Here is a 12,532-nt window from a genome sequence, read left to right as displayed (position 1 = left end):
CATACATATACAGTGGGGCAAAAAAGTATTTAGTCAGTCAGCAATAGTGCAAGTTCCACCACTTAAAAAGATGAGAGGCGTCTGTAATTTACATCATAGGTAGACCTCAACTATGGGAGACAAACTGAGAAAAAAAAATCCAGAAAATCACATTGTCTGTTTTTGTTTCATTTTATTTGCATATTATGGTGGAAAATAAGTATTTGGTCAGAAACAAAATTTCATCTCAATACTTTGTGATATATCCTTTGTTGGCAATGACAGAGGTCAAACGTTTTCTGTAAGTCTTCACAAGGTTGCCACACACTGTTGTTGGTATGTTGGCCCATTCCTCCATGCAGATCTCCTCTAGAGCAGTGATGTTTTTGGCTTTTCGCTTGGCAACACGGACTTTCAACTCCCTCCAAAGGTTTTCTATAGGGTTGAGATCTGGAGACTGGCTAGGCCACTCCAGGACCTTGAAATGCTTCTAACGAAGCCACTCCTTTGTTGCCCTGGCGGTGTGCTTTGGATCATTGTCATGTTGAAAGACCCAGCCACGTTTCATCTTCAATGCCCTTGCTGATGGAAGGAGGTTTGCACTCAAAATCTCACGATACATGGCCCCATTCATTCTTTCATGTACCCGGATCAGTCGTCCTGGCCCCTTTGCAGAGAAACAGCCCCAAAGCATGATGTTTCCACCACCATGCTTTACAGTAGGTATGGTGTTTGATGGATGCAACTCAGTATTCTTTTTCCTCCAAACACGACAAGTTGTGTTTCTACCAAACAGTTCCAGTTTGGTTTCATCAGACCATAGGACATTCTCCCAAAACTCCTCTGGATCATCCAAATGCTCTCTAGCAAACTTCAGACGGGCCCGGACATGTACAGGCTTAAGCAGTGGGACACGTCTGGCACTGCAGGATCTGAGTCCATGGTGGCGTAGTGTGTTACTTATGGTAGGCCTTGTTACATTGGTCCCAGCTCTCTGCAGTTCATTCACTAGGTCCCCCCGCGTGGTTCTGGGATTTTTGCTCACCGTTCTTGTGATCATTCTGACCCCACGGGGTGGGATTTTGCGTGGAGCACCAGATCGAGGGAGATTATCAGTGGTCTTGTATGTCTTCCATTTTCTAATTATTGCTCCCACAGTTGATTTCTTCACTCCAAGCTGGTTGGCTATTGCAGATTCAGTCTTCCCAGCCTGGTGCAGGGCTACAATTTTGTTTCTGGTGTCCTTTGACAGCTCTTTGGTCTTCACCATAGTGGAGTTTGGAGTCAGACTGTTTGAGGGTGTGCACAGGTGTCTTTTTATACTGATAACAAGTTTAAACAGGTGCCATTACTACAGGTAATGAGTGGAGGAAAGAGGAGACTCTTAAAGAAGAAGTTACAGGTCTGTGAGAGCCAGAAATCTTGATTGCTTGTTTCAGACCAAATACTTATTTTCCACCATAATATGCAAATAAAATGAAAAAAAAACAGACAATGTGATTTTCTGGATTTTTTTTTCTCAGTTTGTCTCCCATAGTTGAGGTCTACCTATGATGTAAATTACAGACGCCTCTCATCTTTTTAAGTGGTGGAACTTGCACTGTTGCTGACTGACTAAATACTTTTTTGCCCCACTGTATATAGTACTAGTACAGGTGTGCATTTGAATCAGCGTTTTTGGTGCATTTTTTTTTTGCTGCCAAAGCCCGCTCTCTTGGCAGTAAAAACACTGCTTTCAAAACGCCCATTTTTTAGAGTATGTGCAGATGATCCAGAAATGACAGCACTTTGGATGCAGCGGACATGTGCTCCGTCTAAAGTGCTGCCATCTTACGCAGGTGATTCCACATGTGTTCATCCCATCCACTATGCTGTAACATCTGGCCGCTGCGGGTTGGACGCTGTGGATGTACGCAGCATCCAGATTTTACTGATTGCGGACACACAGACCCTTAGAGCTTTTGCTGTTTTTTTTGTATAGTATTCATTTTGTCTACAGTACATGTTTAATAAAGTTCGATTTATTCACCAAAAACACAGCGAAAAACAACGCTGCGACATTTGCAGCTTTTCTAAAACTTTTTCATTGCTTTCTACGGGTGAAAAAAATTGCTGAAAGAAGTGACACGCTGCGGATTTAAAAACGATGCAGTTGTGAAATTCAGGCAGGAGAAAATAAAAGGGTGTGCAGGAGATTCCTGAAAATCTCAGTCTTTGCTTGTGCTGTAAAATGCTGTAAACTTCTTATTTGCAGAAGAAAAAGCTGCAGAAATTCTGCATATGAACATGGCCAAAAGCTTCTTTTTAAAGTGTCAGCAAAACATATGAGATTTCCGAAATCTCCTGCATGCGCTTGTTTTTCTTCTGACTGAATTTCAGTACTGTAGCGCTTTGTAAATCTGCAGCGTGTCACTTCTTTCAGTGTGTTGTCACCTGTAGAAAGCAATGAAAGAATATAAAAAAGAAAGCTGCAGATATTGCATCGGCATTTTTCGCTGAAATTTTTTAAGTGGTTTTGGTGAATTAAACTATTAAGTCTCGTTTACATGTTCAGTATTTGGTCAGGATTTCACATCAGGATTTGTAATGCAGAAACAGCAGTGAAACAATCAGAGGAAAAGTATAATAGAAACACGTCACCACGTCTGTATTTCTCACCCTCCTGGTTTTGACTTGTACATACTGATGTGAAATACTGACCGAATACTCAACGTGTGAACGTGGCCTTAAACATACTGTAGACAAAGCAAACATCCTCACTTTAAAAAAAGCTGAAAAAAGTGTAAAGAACACCAGAAACAAGCTGAAAACAGGTGTTTTGAACACAACATTTTTAATGCCAATAGAACAGGTTTTGGCTACTGGAAAAAATGCATGTGAACATAGCCATAGCGTTTCAGAGTAAGATTATCTGTGGTGTTACATAGGACTGCAGGTGACAGCTACTACATTATCTGTTCTCAGAGAGTTATCACTGCTATCTCTGGTGTTACATAGGATGAGGTCACAGTCATGTGACTGGTCACGTGAGCCAGGGAGGGCTTCTGTTCTGGAGTGTGCTGTGCATAGAGGGAATTGTATGGCGATCGGTACACAGTCCCTTCTGAAATGACAGGTGGGCGTGGAGGCTGATTTGCAGTGCGGGAAATCTACAATCCCGCAGGTGGGAGTGTCAAAATCGTGACTGTCCCGCTGGATCCAGGACGGTTGGGAGCCCTGCTGTGTTATCTGCAGTGTTAAAAAAAAAATTAAGAGGGGGTTGGGGGACAACTCTTTGTCTTTGGGGCTTGGGCCCCCCAATCTTTTCTGACCCTAGCAATGCTCCGGTGTAATCCTATTAGTGGCAGCACTGGCTCCAGGCCCCTCTGCCAACTGTTCATGTAATGTAACCTAAATGTATGATTTTACAATGTTAGCATTTGGGGCCCCACACTAAATTTTTGCCTTGGGCCGAACTTTGTCTAAAACCGGCCCTGCCGCTGGCTAGTGCGCATCGCTGTGTTTGACCCGACGAGCGACCTCGTTGGCGACGCAGAGCTCGGAGACGCAGGCTGGAATCGTTAAGAAGAGCTGCTGTGGAACAAGATACCAACGACCGCCGAGGATCGCTGTATTGTTGCTGCGTCGCTGAAGAGATCTGCCTGTTTGGCAGCTTACTAGCGATCATTTAGCGACGCACCAGCGATCCCTACCAGGTCGTATCGTTGTCTGGATCGCTGGTGCGTCGCTAAGTGAAACGGGACCTTTAGGAGAAAATGGAGAACAAAATTTCTCTATCTTCTCCAACGTGTCAGTGCACGGAAATCGGACTGCACTCAGATGTCATCCAAGTGCAGCCTGATGATTTCCACGCCCTCACTGACATGCATGTCAGAGTGACGTGTGAATATCAGAATATCAGAACAAAACTCGGACATACAGCTATTTTTTCCTTAGATAGACTCTGGGCAAGGAACATATCGTACATGTGTCTGGCCCCATAGACCAACATTAGTCCCGATGCCATCCAATGTTCTGTCGGATCGCACTCTGACCGATAATACAAGCCCTTATAGAGGCCCAGCTGAGTATAGAGCCTTGTTGGCAAAGCCCCATGGGAAAAAGCATGCAAATTGACTTTCTCTTTGAGGGAGGATGGTGACCTTGACCTCAACTAGATGGCACCAGCAAAGCCATTTTCACCTAGTCTTTCGCCAGCAATAAACCAAATGTGGCATGGAACATACGGATTACAGGACCCATTGGTCATTGTATGTGATAACGGGGGTAATCTGTAAAAATGGAAAACAGAAGGTGTTGAGGAAAAGCATGCAACGGGGTGGGTGCAAGATGGCCGTTTGTTTTTAAAGGGCCCGGATACTCCTGGTGGCTGCCCTGTTACCATATCTAAAGACCAAGTTTACAGTTTCAAAATCCAGCTTGTGAAGACATTTGCTGAAAGTCTCCTGAGACTTCAGAGTCAAAGCCCAGTCCTTCTCCAGTGTCAGATACATTTCCTGATGGTTTTCCCACTCAGCTCCATGACTGAAGTGCCACCATAACGCTTGGGAGCTATTTCCAAGATATCGCTGCCTTTGTCCCTCCGTACTCTCTGCGGCTAATTTAGACTTGAAGGAGTATGTCTCTGTCTACGGGTCTCTGGCCCTTTCAATCACAGACTGCCAGAATCTCCTTCTGTTAGGGTAAATGTCTATTTATGGAAATGGCTTCGAGTGCTTGATAGATGTCGGGGTGTTTTCTCAGACCCCTGATGAATGGTATTTATATCTGGCCTTTGTAGAATGGGATTATCTGCATTTCTGGTGAAGCTGCTTGCAGAAAATCCTACAGTTTATCTGGGATGTAGAGGACATGATACATCTGTCAGCACCGGGAGCAGGGCCTGCTAAGTGCCATGTGACGGAGCCTGGAAACATTTTGTCTGGCCACGTAAGTTTACCTAATGTAGCATTATAAGGAAACATAGGAATAATATTGGGATTGTACAATGAAAACAAAAATCTTCTTTTGTGTCTGTTTAATGGCCAGTGTGAAGATGAACCTACACAATACGTGTACGACGCCAACTTATAGGCCATTTCTTTCGGCATCAGTGTGTCGTGTATGGAAGACCATATTACGCTTTTGGGTTGGTAGATATGTACAGACAGAAGAATAACTCTTGAGGATAGAGTTATACCAAGCTCTACAATCTGAGGGGATAACAAAAATTTTGTCTGCCCTATATGAGTAGACCCATGGATAATAGTTGGGGTGCTCAGATTTTTCACTGGAGCATGGAATCTTCAAGTAATTCATATTTGGCTATCATACATGTGTATTTGGCCTTATCAAAAGAACTCCCACTCCCTCCCCAACTTTTCTACTAAGTCAAACTTAGATTAGCGTCGATCGATAGAACACCTAAATATGAAGAAGTCGACATCCCCACACATGACGCTCGATGCAACAACCACTTATGAAGTCCGCCACTGGCAGGCAGATCGTGTCTACATTCACAACCACAAACTTGTCCTCAACACGTTTTCCATCATTTATTCCGTGCTAGGACCTTAAAGAGGTTCCCAAGAAATTGAAAAAATAAATTACGAAAAGAAATGTCATTATAAATAAATTCCTAAACACCTTTAATTAGCAAATCACACTCGGTTTAATAAGGAGAGAATCAGTATAGAATTAACCTCCTTGTTACATGAACAGAAATTTGTCCTAGAATGTTATGCTTGTGAGCATGTGCAGTATGAAGAGCCACACTCTGGTTCATCTAATATTGAAGAAACATAGGGTGCTAAGGCAAGAAAAAGCTGCTCACACTGCTGTGCACCCTGTCATTCTGATCTAATACTGGAGATACCAGGGGTGCTGAGATAAGAAGAGGCTGCTCACACTGCTGTCCACCCTGTATGTCTGCTCTAATACTGGAGATACCAGGATGCCGAGGTAAAAAGAGGCTGCTCACACTGTTATGCAACCTATATACCTGATCTAATGCAGGATATACCAAGAATGCTGAGGCAGGAAGAAGCTGCTCACACTGCTGTCCACCCTGTCTATCTCAATACTGGAGATACCGGGGTGCTGTGGTAAGAAGAGGCTGTTCACATTGCTGTACACCTGTCTTTCTGATCTAATACTGGAGATTCCAGGGTGCTGAGGTAAGAAGAGGCTGTTCACACTGCTGTCCACCCTGTCTATCTCATCTAATACTGGAAATACCAGAGGTGCTGTGCTACCAAGAGGCCACTCACACTGTTGTACACTTTGACTTACTGATCTAATACTAATGATTCTAGGAGTGTTGAGGTAAGAAAAAGCTGCTGTCACTTCTCGTGCGAGTCTCTTGCATGAAAACCTGGCACTGCCGCCAACACTCGGACCAGAGCGTGCGGCTGCATAGAAATACATGTAGCCACACGCTCCAGTCCGAGTGCTGGCGGCAGTGCCAGGTTTTCATGCAAGAGACTCGCACGAGAATCGTGCGAGTCTCTCGCAAGTGAGTATGAGCCCTTATACTGGAGATACCAGGGTGCTGAGGTAAGGAGAGGCTGCTAACACTGCTGTCCACCATGTTATTCTGAACGACAATACATGGTATAGGTCACAGCAGAGGTGCTGCCTACTGCACATGCTCATAGAAACCTGTCTAAGAATGGTAGGACAGGAGCCTATCAGTGCTGCAAGATGGGGACCATTTTAATTTTATAGTAATTAACTCCCAAGACGAAACAGTTAGGATGTTCTAATCCAAATTATTTAAGTCTATATTTGTGATTACATTTTATTTTGACATATTAGGTGGAATACGAGCACGGAGCGTGTGCAGAGACACACGACAGAGCAGAGTGCAAGGGCACAGAAAAGAGGGAGCACCCCACAGACCAAGCAGCCATGCAGGGACACAATACTCAGGCCCTGAGCATAGGAAGGGGCGGTCTGATATAGGGCATAGCACCACCACTTCCGGGTCAGGACCAGGGAAGAGCTTCCAGTTCAGATCCTCTAGGATCACAGAGCGTGGTCACATGATCAGGGCTTCAAACCAGCAGAGACGATTGCAGAACCAGACAGTGCAGGATCCTAGGAAAGGTCACATGATCAGGGTTTCAGACATGCAGAAACGATTGCAGAACCGGACAGTGCAGGATCCTAGGAAAGGTCACATGATCAGGGTTTCAGACATGCAGAAACAATTGCAGAACCGGACAGTGCAGGATCCTAGGAAAGGTCACATGATCAGGGTTTCAGACATGCAGAAATGATTGCAGAACCGGACAGTGCAGGATCCTAGGAAAGGTCACATGATCAGGGTTTCTAGACATGCAGAGACGATTGCAGAACCAGACAGTGCAGGATCTTAGGAAAGGTCACATGATCAGGGTTTCAGACATGCAGAGACGAATGCAGAACCAGCCTATGCTGGAACATAGGAAGGACACATGATCAGGGATTCTAGACATGACAAGGTGATCACAGAAGGCAGAGCAGAAACGCAGGCATCCTGCAGCTCAACAGACATGAGGTGAGTGTGCACACTGCTCTAGGGAACATGCAGGATAGCAGACATGAGATGTGCGTGCACACCGCTCCTGGGGTTCTTGAGGCAAAACAGACAAGGCAGACATTGGCGGACATGACAATGTTCTTATATTTTAGGCCTCAGTCAGTCATCTTTGTCACTCATACGTGTTGTAGACTTTTTTTCATGGATACCACATGTACCCATTATAATCTATGGTGCTATTCACATGTCCATGTATTTTATGGACTGTGTGTCCATTTAGAATTCACGGAGACATGTCCGTTTTCTTTGGCATCATGGAGAAAGGGGCCAATATAAGTGTTTGGGTCTGTGAAAAACACATAAAACACATGGATGGCATCAGTGTGCTGACCATATTTATCATTGCAAAGAATAGTAGACCCTTTGCCATGTAATTATCCATCTGTGAAGAACACTGATTAAAACGGACAGGTGGACCATACACTGATGACAATCTGATCCAGAACACTGACACCTTCACCATTTTTTCATGCGCTCACTTATTGTGAGTTTTCACTAACTTTTGCCTGCAGCATTGTGTACAAAAGCATAAAAAAATGTTATTCCCCTGCCAAAAATGACTGAGAGGGTGCTTAAAGTGTGTGGTAAGAGAATCAGTAATATGAGACAGGCTTGTTAAAGTCTACATCCCCTTTAATTTACAGTCTGATGAAAAGTACCAGGACTTCTATAGTTGTAACGTCTTTAAAAGTCTCCACATGGTCTTTGCATTTGCCCTTTGAACCAGCATTAACATTACCCTTAGAACTTAAATATGTGTGGCTCTTTTTTGTTATGTGATGCCGCCGGCACTGTTAATAGGTCAGTGTATTCAAAGTAGAGCTGTCATCATGAATCAACCTTTACATCAAAACCTGTATACAATCTATATGTGTATATGCAGCACACTGCGCCTTTGTAACAGAAGGGTCTGTGTCGTTTTTCAATAAGGGGTTGGAAGTGCACATCTAACGTCTGGAAAGGCACACATTTATTTTCAGAATTACACTTTACACAATTAGACATTTCTTTTTTGGAGTTTAAGAGGATGAATAAGGAATATTTTGCTAATTTGTGTGACTGTTTTCTTAGAATGCTGGTAAATTAGTCTCTGTTTAAAATGAAATCCACAGCGCCACGTGCCATGACACGGTGATAATAATGGTTCATTTTAGCGTAAAGAATAGTCGACAGGTGTCATAGTTATTTTGGCACTCCTGGTTAAAATCTTGGCCCTATAGTAACCAGTGTGCTTTCAGTTAAAGAATCTTCCCGAAACATTCTCAAAATCGTCACCTTTCGCCAAAGTCATTGAACATTCATGGCCAATTTTAATGCAATGGTCATTATGGACAAGTGTCACGATGGCACCAACATAATGATCGTTCCCCAGGTGATCATTTATTCAACAGATGTCCAACCATCAACCTCCTTCTGTGTTATGTGTATGACACTCTAACACCACTGGCACCCACTGATTTATAAAGGGGTCCTTTGGGTTCTCTTAAACTTTTCTTTGTTTTGATGAGTAGAGCAGGCAAATCTAATGAAATTTGCGATTGAATCTCTGAAACAACCTCAAACTTCCACTTATACAGATCATTATACTAGGAGCTGCATTTAGATGCTGTTCAGTAGGGCCAGGATGAGGGGTAGCAGGGTAAGCACCTGCCTGGGGCACCACCTTCTGCCTACCGGACTGGGGTGCACTTTGAAAAATGAAATGCTGAATGTCTGCAGTTGCCCGACATGTTCGTCAGACATTCAGCACAGTGACGGCCAGGGTGAGGACACGGAGGTGAGCGTCTTCGGTCACTGACACCGCGTACCCCTCTTTCTGTCCTGCACCCAACCATCGCTCTCTCACTGCTCTCAATTGCGTTTGTGTCTATCAGATGCGAATGCAGTTGCTGTGTGTGCTGCCCCGGATCGGAGCAACGGAGTTGTCATCTCACCTGCTCTCCTGGGATCTCTAGCGCCTTGTTGGAGAAGGCGCACGCAGGAGACGTTGGATGGCACGATGCAGTGACGACATCGCCCCGTCAGCATCCATTGTTGTACTTCACAGAAGATGTGATAGTGAATGGGGCCGGGAATCTGTGAGTATGAGCTTTTTTAATTATTATATTATTATATTACCATGCAGGGAGGCATAAAAAGAGGGCCTGTGCGGATAAAATTAGGGGAGGGGCGGTGCTGATGGGGGAATAAAATTAGGGTCTCGGCAATATTAAAATGAGGTGAAGGGTGGTGTTGATGGGGGAATAAACAGAGGGGCTGTGCAAGGGGGGGAATAAAATGTGGGCTGTCTAGATAAGGGGATTAAACACAGGCTTTGCAGGGGGGAAATAAAATGAGGGGCTGTGCAGATGGGGGAATAAACTGAGGGGCTGTGCAGATGGGGGAATAAACATTGTTAAGGACATACTGTGAGTTGTAGGGTTGTAGGTTCATGCGATACAATTGTTTAAGGGGCTGACTTGATATTACAGTGGATTGTTGCACTAAGCTTGGTTCTTGTAATCAAGTACTCTTGGTTCTGGTCATGTATTTGTAAGCAGGTTGCTGGATGCAGTGACAAACAGGAGGCAGAGCAAGGGTTAACTCATTTAATTAACAATAAAGGTACTCCTCGCAGGGAGATAAACAAATAAAATGGGAAAAAATAAAGGTGAATAGCAAAAATAGCTACAGTTCACTCAGTAAACTTATGTGTCTATGGTTTCCTCAGTTGCAAATGTTCCGATGAGGATAGTAGTCCTTGTAGCTGTTGACAAAATGTCCTCAAGGGTGGGTCCAAGGTTAGCAATCCATCTTCTGGTGGCAGCGGTCGGTCTCCGGTACCTTCCGCTGAGCCCCTAGTCCATAAGCTGGTGCAACCAACGCAACAATAGCTGCAGCAATCCGGGGGTTAAACGAGGGTTGTGGTACGCTGTTTGGCAGTAAGGTCCCCAGGGTATTGTCCTGCAACCGGCCTGGGCTCTCTACATGTGCATCGACTTTACTGTCACTGGGCGTGTGGTGCCTCCTACACTAGCTGTCTCGCTGGTGGCACCGGGAGCTGTCCGTTGCCGTCCGTGACAGCGCTGGCATTTTGAGTGCCATGCGTAGTGCCCACCTTGCTGCTCACACGCTGACAACGGGAACCCCACTGCTACTTTGCGTGCTTTTCCCTCAGCTTCCCGCCGGGTTCCCTGCCTAAACACGCCCCCACTGCCCAGGTCATGGGGCCTGTCCAGTCCCCTATTCCTTCCCTCGGGAAACATGGGACGCAGCCTTGACAGTTCCGGACCCGGCTCAGTACAGGTACCCGCAGCCCGGTCTTCCTCCTTACATATTCATGGACTTATGGTGGTTCCTTAGCTTTGTCATTAGCTTCATGTGCCCAAGGCACCAAAATACTTTGTCCGGCCCTGGTTTTCAGCCACATTCACCGTATACATAGCAGAGCCTGAGCAATCTACATGCCTTCGCACCATAATACTGCACAATAATGCCTCCGTAATGCTCAACCTAATAGAATATGGGTCATTGTTTTTCGAGTCAGATTTCTAAGTAATCCAACAGAGAAAACATTGTATATCTCTGTATGTAGGACACCATATACTTCTAGTCAAATGCATGAGCCATTACAGAAAAAAATAGGCAATGACGGAAATCGTACATTAGTAAATGCTTTTATAAATTGCTACAATAAATGGATTATTTGTTATCAATGAGAAACAAGCAAACCATCATCAAGGGAATATAATATCCAAAGATTTAAAATAATTAGCTTTGATCTCAATAAGCGAATCCAGCTTTGATAAAGGGGGCATTACAGGCTTATGATATTGATATAATCTATCTTTGTAATAGGTAATCAAAATCAGATTGGAGGGTTGAAACCCACCACCTCCACTGATCAGCTGTTGTCAGTGGTAGCTGGATGTGAATGGAGCCAGAAGAGCACAGCTCCGCACACCTTGTAGTGGCCATTGTTGAGAGGTGCAGCTATGCTCCTATTTAAATGAACCTCATTGATCCGCCCAGATCTGATATTGATGACCTACCCTAGGGATGGGTCATCAAGATCATAATCCTGGACAACTTTAATGAGTGTCTGAAAGTTGGCAGCCTTCTTATAGGCTTTATTGGAGTTACTCTGATATTGATGACCTATCCTCGGCACTCCTAGGGACCAGTGACTAGCAGCTCCGGGCAGTAGGATATGAACATTGTGATGGTGCTGAGTAGCACTGCTCTGTCACACCGTTTACTGGCCACCCTGAGGTATTGTAGATCAGCGTAATTAATTTGATCTGATTTGCAGTACCTGATAACAGCCACTAAACAGATGTGGTGCTGTTCCGCTCTTCCACAGTGTTTACATGATGTGCCCACTAATGGAGATGCTAGCACCTGATCGCTGGGGGTGCAAGTCATTGTTGGGTCCCACAATCTGATATTGATGACCTATCCCTAGGAGAGGTCCTAGGATGGGTCATCAATATTGTAGTAGTAGGAAATCCGCTTTAATAGAAACCAATAAAGTGTTGGTTATTTTGGAGAAGTTGAGCCGTGAGATTTTGGTTATTGGAGGAAATGAAAAATAATATTTTGCTATGTTTTATATTCTAATACAGTTATTGAGATAATAAAAAAAATACGAGCTCAAGTTGGTGGTGCTGGCCTAGCTACCAAATATCTTTAATGGTTCTCCAGACCAAGAAGCCCAGTAATGGTGACAGTTCTTAGCTTAGTGTCAATTGCCAATAGTATAGTTATAACCTTGGTACCAACTTTCAGCATAGCGATGAAATTCCCAATGTTATGGGGGCATGCTAGTATATACTGGGGTCAACAGGTGGTTGCCAAAAATCACATATGCTTACCAATCCCCTGGTGGGGGGACATTCTAAGGAAACAAGATGTGACATTACTCTGGACTGGAGAAGACAAGCTTGAGCTTTCGTACGGACTTACCTGCTGTAAGGAGTATGGAAGAATTATATCTACTGTAATTCAGAAACT

General features: G+C 44.4%; 1 protein-coding gene across 1 annotated transcript in view; it reads left to right on the top strand.

Moving 5' to 3' along the window:
• FAT1 (FAT atypical cadherin 1) overlaps positions 1-12,532 on the top strand; it is a 331,353-nt gene that overhangs the window by 55,144 nt on the left and 263,677 nt on the right. The gene's annotated exons all lie outside the window — the stretch shown is intronic.

This window comes from Dendrobates tinctorius, unplaced genomic scaffold, assembly GCF_039654945.1.
Source record: "Dendrobates tinctorius isolate UK_male_01 unplaced genomic scaffold, ASM3965494v1 ptg000008l, whole genome shotgun sequence".
NCBI lineage: Eukaryota > Metazoa > Chordata > Amphibia > Anura > Dendrobatidae > Dendrobates > Dendrobates tinctorius.
Note: the sequence above shows the minus strand (reverse complement) of the source record. Positions and strands in the feature narration are given on the sequence as shown.